Genomic DNA, 7,127 nt, shown 5'->3' on the forward strand with positions numbered 1-7,127 from the left:
AAGAACAATCAATATAAATGCATAATACATAATGGAATTTAAAAGAAATCCTCAAACAAGTACATGGGAGAGCAAATAAATTGTGCATGATATGCAAATATAAAATATCCTTCAGAAATATACAGCTTCCAAAACTGGTAAATTTTTAGACTGAGGGGGTCATTTATTAAGACCAGGGTTTTAGACGCCAGTCTAAATAATCCCTGTGCTGGCAGTGGATCCGCTGAAGTTATGTAGTGGCGCCAGCCTCTACATCAATTGCCAGTATCAATTGCCAGTGTAAATCTACCTCAGCTTCCTTGCCGACATAGATTTAGGACATTTTCTACGCCAAAAACAGGCATAGAAAATAAATTAGGCGGGTCTGGTAGCCCACCCCCCTTTCCCCGCCCACACCACACACCCTTTTTTTAGACCAAGCATGAGTGGGGAAAAGTTGCAGATTGTGGTGCAAATAACCTGTGCGCCACAATCTGCGACAGATCTACGCCAGAAAACTGGCATATAACACTTAGTAAATGACCCCATAAATGTTTATAGACAATCATGATAATGCTGTGTTTGTTCTGCATATTCAGTATAGTTTCTATCTGTAGACTGTGAGGCAGTTATTAACCCCTTAGTGACCACACACATTTTTTTTTATCGCTTTCAAAGAGCTATAACTTTTTAGTTTTTTCATCAATGTACTTGTATGAGGTCTTATTTTTTGCAGGACAAGTTATAGTTTATGACTTATTAAAGCCAGCTTTTAGCTAAAAGTCATTTGTTTACGTTAGTACAAATATACATCAGAAAAAGATATACATCAGAAAAAGGAGGCACCGCCCATCTTTTGATGCACACTTTTGGTAAAAAGTAGGAGGGGCTTCAAATTTGTACCAGTTTCAAACTACGTCCTGTTCATTGTCCTGGCACATGCTGCAGTGAAGGGGGGGTAGTATAAGGCTACTTTCACACTAGCGTTCGTCGGTCCGCTCGTGAGCTCCGTTTGAAGGGGCTCACGAGCGGACCCGAACGCTTCCGTCCAGCCCTGATGCAGTCTGAATGGATGCGGATCCGCTCAGACTGCATCAGTCTGGCGGCGTTTAGCCTCCGCTCCGCTCGCCTCCGCACGGACAGGCGGACAGCTGAACGCTGCTTGCAGCGTTCGGGTGTCCGCCTGGCCGTGCGGAGGCGTGCGGATCCGTCCAGACTTACAATGTAAGTCAATGGGGACAGATCCGTTTGAAGATGCCACAATATGGCTCAATCTTCAAGCGGATCCGTCCCCCATTGACTTTACATTGAAAGTCTGGACGGATCCGTACGAGGCTATTTTCACACTTAGCTGTTATATGCTAATATAATGCAGACGGATCCGTTCTGAACGGAGCCTCCGTCTGCATTATTATGATCGGATCTGTTCAGAACGGATCCGATCGAACGCTAGTGTGAAAGTAGCCTTATTAGTACTACTTGCACTATTTGCATCCTTTTTGTTATAACAATTCTGGAGCATCTTTTCTTATGACTCGTATGACCTTGTTTATGATGTGCCATTCCTGTGATAAGTTATGAATTACTAGCAGTTTGCAATGAAGATCCAGATGGGTGTTACCAGTTGGGGGGTGTCCCTGCACAATCTGACACTAACAGCAGTGATTGGATTGTGTCAGAACGTATAGGGACAACCACCTCCGACATGGTTACTCCCGTCTTGACCTTCATTGCAAACTGCTAGCAATTCATAACTTATCGCGGGAATAATAAAGGAATGGCATAACATACATACAGGCATAAAACTAGATGCTCCAAAGTTAGTACATAAGGGATGCAAGTACAGTAGTTGCTGAAACAGACATGTTAGGAGAGGTGACAGTGACAATACATTGTTGAAGTGATGTTACAAGTAGCGGGGAATGGAGGAAACATAGGTATGTAGATGAGGAGGTTAATATTTTGTGAGCATTAAAACAGTCTGTGGTCTTTCTTCAAGACAAGCATCCAGAATAGCATAAATGCATAATTCTCTTGATGTAACATACCACAAGCGTCAATTATTCATAGACGGTGATTCACCTCTGGATTTGATGTTACAGGGTGTTTTGTACAGGAGATCATTCTAGACAATCTGCAAACAAATATTTTTATATCATAAAATAATCCCCTATGTTATTGTACACGACTCATCTAACTACATTGTGTAGTTTTTGTTGTGTCATTGGCGTAGGACCTATTACACTAAGTGTGCCTGTAGTGCCCTCTACTGGGCTCTGCGCTGCAACTACAAGTGTTGGAAGCTGCTCCTTGCCTTTTCTTACTGGTCATCCATATATAGCAATCATTTTGGCCTCTGCTATTAGCAGTCCATCCCTATTTGCAGGGTACAGAGCTGGAGAATTACAGCAATGCTTACATGTGGGAGAGCCCAGATTATAGAAGTAGGGTGGCAAAAACCTACAGTATGCTTCATAATGATGGAGGGGGTTATTATTAAAAGAAATTGTTATAGCAAATGTTCCTAGACCTGCCTCTGTGGTGCAGTATGTAGATGTTTCTATACGTTCTTTCTCTACATTGCAAATGTTTTCCAACATGTCACATACTAGAAAAACTGGTAACTTCCCAGTCTCGCTGGCAAATCTCTCGTGTTCCATATGGAGGGCTGCTACCGGGATGCTGCACCATCAGGAGCAGCCCTGGTGCCCAAAGTATATTGAGAGGACTGGGGCACCACATAAAAGGGGCATGGTACTGTAAAAAGGAATGCCGTGGTGCAGCATGTGGCGTGACTAAAAAAAGGGGTGTGTCAACGCCCAAAAAGTTTTCACCACCATTTTTCATCAAGTATGCTATATATATGGCATGTCCACCTGTGGGACCCCAACCAGTGGGAGAACAGACCCATGATCCCTGTTTTGCCAGGTGTCTCTGTGCATATCCATAGCAAGTCTAGGGGTACTAATGGCCAGTTCAGCTGGAGATCTGCGGTACCCCAGTACAGAGGGGATCTGCAAATGGTTTGTAATGTCATGTTGTGTACTGTTATGTAATGTACACTCAGCATGACCTGGTATGGTTGGCAGGGATAGGATTAAAGAGGACCTTTCACGTTTTTTTGTTTTTTTATTGAGTACCTGTATATGGAGAGTACCTTCTGCTGATGCTTGAGGATTTTTTCTTTTTTTTTAAACACCGCTCAGTTGCCCTGCTGTGATCCCCTGAAGTTTTGGCGCCATATATGTTAATGCAGAGCATTGGTACAGGGGGGAGGAGACATCAGCTTTTCTCAGTGGGCCTCTCCTGGCTGTGACGCTGTCCAATCTCAGCAGACCGCTCCACAGCCAGGGCGAAGGAGAGTTGTTCTCGTGAGATTTAATAACTCTGACGAGAACAGGCTATGGAAGCAAATACTATACTCTCTCACATAGCCTGTTCTCGTGAGATTTACGTTTACTGCTTTTGCAAAGCAGTAAACGTACCTGAGTCACATCACAGCAGTGGAGAAGAATTGTAGAGTGTGTCATCCACAGCAACACCAAAATTCTTTTGCTGCGAGAATGGCTTCAGGGGTTCTCCAGGAGTGGAAAAAAGGAGTAGTAAAGTGGTAAATCAGTGCTCTACAAAATGTGTATCATAACGCTAATCTCTGGTGTTTCTCAGACTAAGGGCTCGTTCACAGTGCCTGTGCTGTGGACCGCAAATTGTAGGGCAGCTGCATGGGGATCGTGGAACCATTCACTTGAATGGGTCCGCGATCTCTCCGTTCCACAAAAAGATAGAGCATGTTCTATCTTTTTGCGGTGCGGAGGCACAGAACGGAACCCCAGAATGCACTCCGTAGTGTTCCGTGCTTCCGTTCCGCATCTCCGGATTTGAGGACCCATTAAAGTGAATGGGTCCGCATCCTTGATGCGGAATGCACATGGAACGGTGCCCGTGAATTGCGGGTCCGCAATACGGCAATGGGCAGCACACGTTCGTGTGAACGAGCCCTAAGGCCTAATACACATAACCATGTCCATTTTGCAGTCTGCAAACCGTGGATCCCCAAAATACGGTTGTGGTCCATGTGCGGTTTTGCATTTTGTTGCGGATCCATTGACCAATGGATCCGCTGTCCACATATTACAGACAATTATAGGACATATTCCATCTTTTGCAGAACGGGCATACAGATGCGGAAGGCTTCTGTATGTTTTCTGCATCCACTTGTCCGTTATTTTAAACACAATCAGGAACTTAAAGGGATTATCTGGTCCTCAGGATAGGTCATGTCTGATTCCCGACACACCAGCTGCTGGATAAGGCTGCAACTCTCATGCAAGCACTGCGTTCTCTTCACTGTTTACCTGCTCGTCGTCAACACTGCAGAGGCATAGCAGTGCAATTAAAGCTGCTATGTCCCATGCAGAGCCCACCCAGTGGTACCTGTGAAAGGATCTACACTTAGGCTAATTTCACACTAGCGTTTTTGCATAACCGTCATGGATCAGCAAAAACGCTTCAGTTATAACAGAACGGATCCGGTTGTATTATGTCTTATATAGCCGTGACGGATTTCTATTGTGTCAGAGAAAACGGATCCGTCCCCATTGACTTACATTGTGTGTCAGGATCCGTCTTGCTCCGTACCACATCGCGGACGCATTTTGGTGCATTCAGTTTTGTTCAGTTTTGTCCCCATTGACAATGAATGGGGACAAAACTGAAGCGTTTTCCCCCGCCATTGAGATCCTATGACAGATCTCAATAGCTGAAAGGGAAAACGCTAGTGTGAAAGTAGCCTTACCTGCTCTCCGCCACTCCGTTCTGGCTCAGTGGCTTTCAGACTTCTGGTTCCTATATGTCAATTTCTGCACAGATAGGGTCACCTGCACGGCTGCAGCCAACAATGTCACTGCTGGGTCACATGCTGCTTGGGGACACATCACTGCTGAGGCCATTCATCAACTGCAGCAGTGCACCCATCTGTGCTGAAGCTGACAAGTCCAGACAGCCTGGGAGCCAAAGAGCTGGAACGCAGAAGCAAGGAGCAGGTAAGTGTAGATCTCTTACGCTGCGTTCAGACCTGAGCGTTCGGGATGGAGCGCTCTGTATGTGCGATTGTACGGGCGTTTGCAATCGCGCATACAGAGACAAGCGAACGCCCATTATTGCGCGTTCCCGCTAAAGTCTATGTACGGGAACGCGCGACAAGACGCCCCAAAGAAGCTCATGTACTTCTTGGGGCGTCGGACGTTTTACAGCGCAATCGTACGCGCTGTAAAACGCTCAGGTGAGAACCATTCCCATAGGGAATCATTGGTTCTTGCCTGTTGAGCGTTTTACAGCGAGTAGGAACGCGCTGTAAAACGCTCAGGTCTGAACCCAGCCTTAAGGCCTAGTTCACACGAACGTATGGCTTTTATAGTTTTTTGCGGTCCGTTTTTGAGTTCTGTTGTGTGTCCGTTTCCTTTCCATTTTTCCATATGCCATGTACAGTATACAGTAATTACATAACAAAAATTGGGCTGGGCATAACATTTTTAATAGATGGTTCAGCAAAAACGGAACAGATACGGAAGACATACAGATGCATTTCCGTATGTGTTCCATTTTTTTGGCGGACCCATTGACTTGAATAGAGCCACAGAACGTGATTTGCAGGCAATAATAGGACATGTTCTATCTTTCAACGGAACGGAAAAACGGAAACGGAATGCATACGGAGTACATTCAGTTTTTTTTGCGGAACCATTGAAATGAATGGTTCCGTATACGGACCGTGTACGGAACACAAAAAAACGGCCCGTACACTCGCAAAAAAAAAAAAACGTTTGTGTGAACTAGGCCTAAGGCTACTTTCACACTGGCTTTTTGGCTTTCCGTTTGTGAGATCCGTTCAGGGCTCTAACAAGCGGTCCAAAATGTATCAGTTTTGCCCTAATGCATTCTGAATGGAAAAGGATCCGCTCAGAATGTCTCAGTTTGCCTCTGTCCCGTCTCCTTTACGCTTTGGAGGCGGACACCAAAACGTTGCTTGCAGCGTTTTGGTGTCCGTCTGACGAAACTGAGCCAAACGGATCCGTTCTGACACACAATGTAAGTCAATGGGGACGGATCCGTTTTCTCTGACACAATCTGGCACAATAAAAAACGCATCCGTCCTCCATTGACTTTCAATGGTGTTCAAGACGGATCCGTCATGGCTATATTACAGATAATACAAACTGATCCGTTCAGATGCAAACGATTGTATTATCTGAACGGATCCGTCTGTGCAGATCCATGACGGATCCGCACAAAACGCGAGTGTGAAAGTAGCCTAACAGGTATTGTTGTTTGTGGAGAAATGTAAAAGACCCTATCAATCCCAAGAATGGGGATTCCAGGTTCCTGTACTGATAGAGCTGCAGGCCAAGCATATGCCCTGCCACTCCATTCATTCTCTATCATACAGAAGGAGATGGCTGAGGACAGTGCTTGGCTATTTCCAGCAGCCCTAGAAAGAACGAATGGAGCATGGCTGTCTGTGATATTTCTCAGAAATACCTCCTCTGCTGATCCTTTTACCTATTGACTTTCTCTCTTCTGTCAACTGTTTTAGTCATTTCTTGGAAAGCTGGAAAATTGGATGACAAACAGCAAATATGACCCTACAAGGTCTCACCCCAGCTTTCCCAGGATCCTGAATGGAAAATCTGCTTAGTGGTCCATTTCGCTTTAGGGCTCATGAACGCGACCACTGGAAGTATTGTGGCCCGCAAATTGCAGATCAGCAAAACACAGATACCAGCCATGAGCATTCCGCATTTGGCAGAACGGAAGGGCCGGACCCTAATAGAACAGTTCTATCCTTGTCCGTAATGCAGACAATAATAGGACATGTTCTATTTATTTTTTATTTTTTTTTGTGGAATAGCCATTTGGACGCAGAATGCACACAGAGTCATTTTTCCTTCCACTGCCCTGGCCAGGATGGAATGGGCATCGCAGTGATTCCACAGTGCGAGTCATATGTGTGCTGCAACTGTGACAACTGGATTTTTGGGGACTACCGCCATGATCCCACACATTTCTAAGGGATCACCCTACTCTGTAATCCAGCCTAACCATGCAGATTGTCATCCAGGGCTTTGGGAAAGCTGAGTGCAAACTGTAAA

The sequence above is a fragment of the Bufo gargarizans genome, chromosome 6, assembly GCF_014858855.1.
Source record: "Bufo gargarizans isolate SCDJY-AF-19 chromosome 6, ASM1485885v1, whole genome shotgun sequence".
Lineage (NCBI taxonomy): Eukaryota > Metazoa > Chordata > Amphibia > Anura > Bufonidae > Bufo > Bufo gargarizans.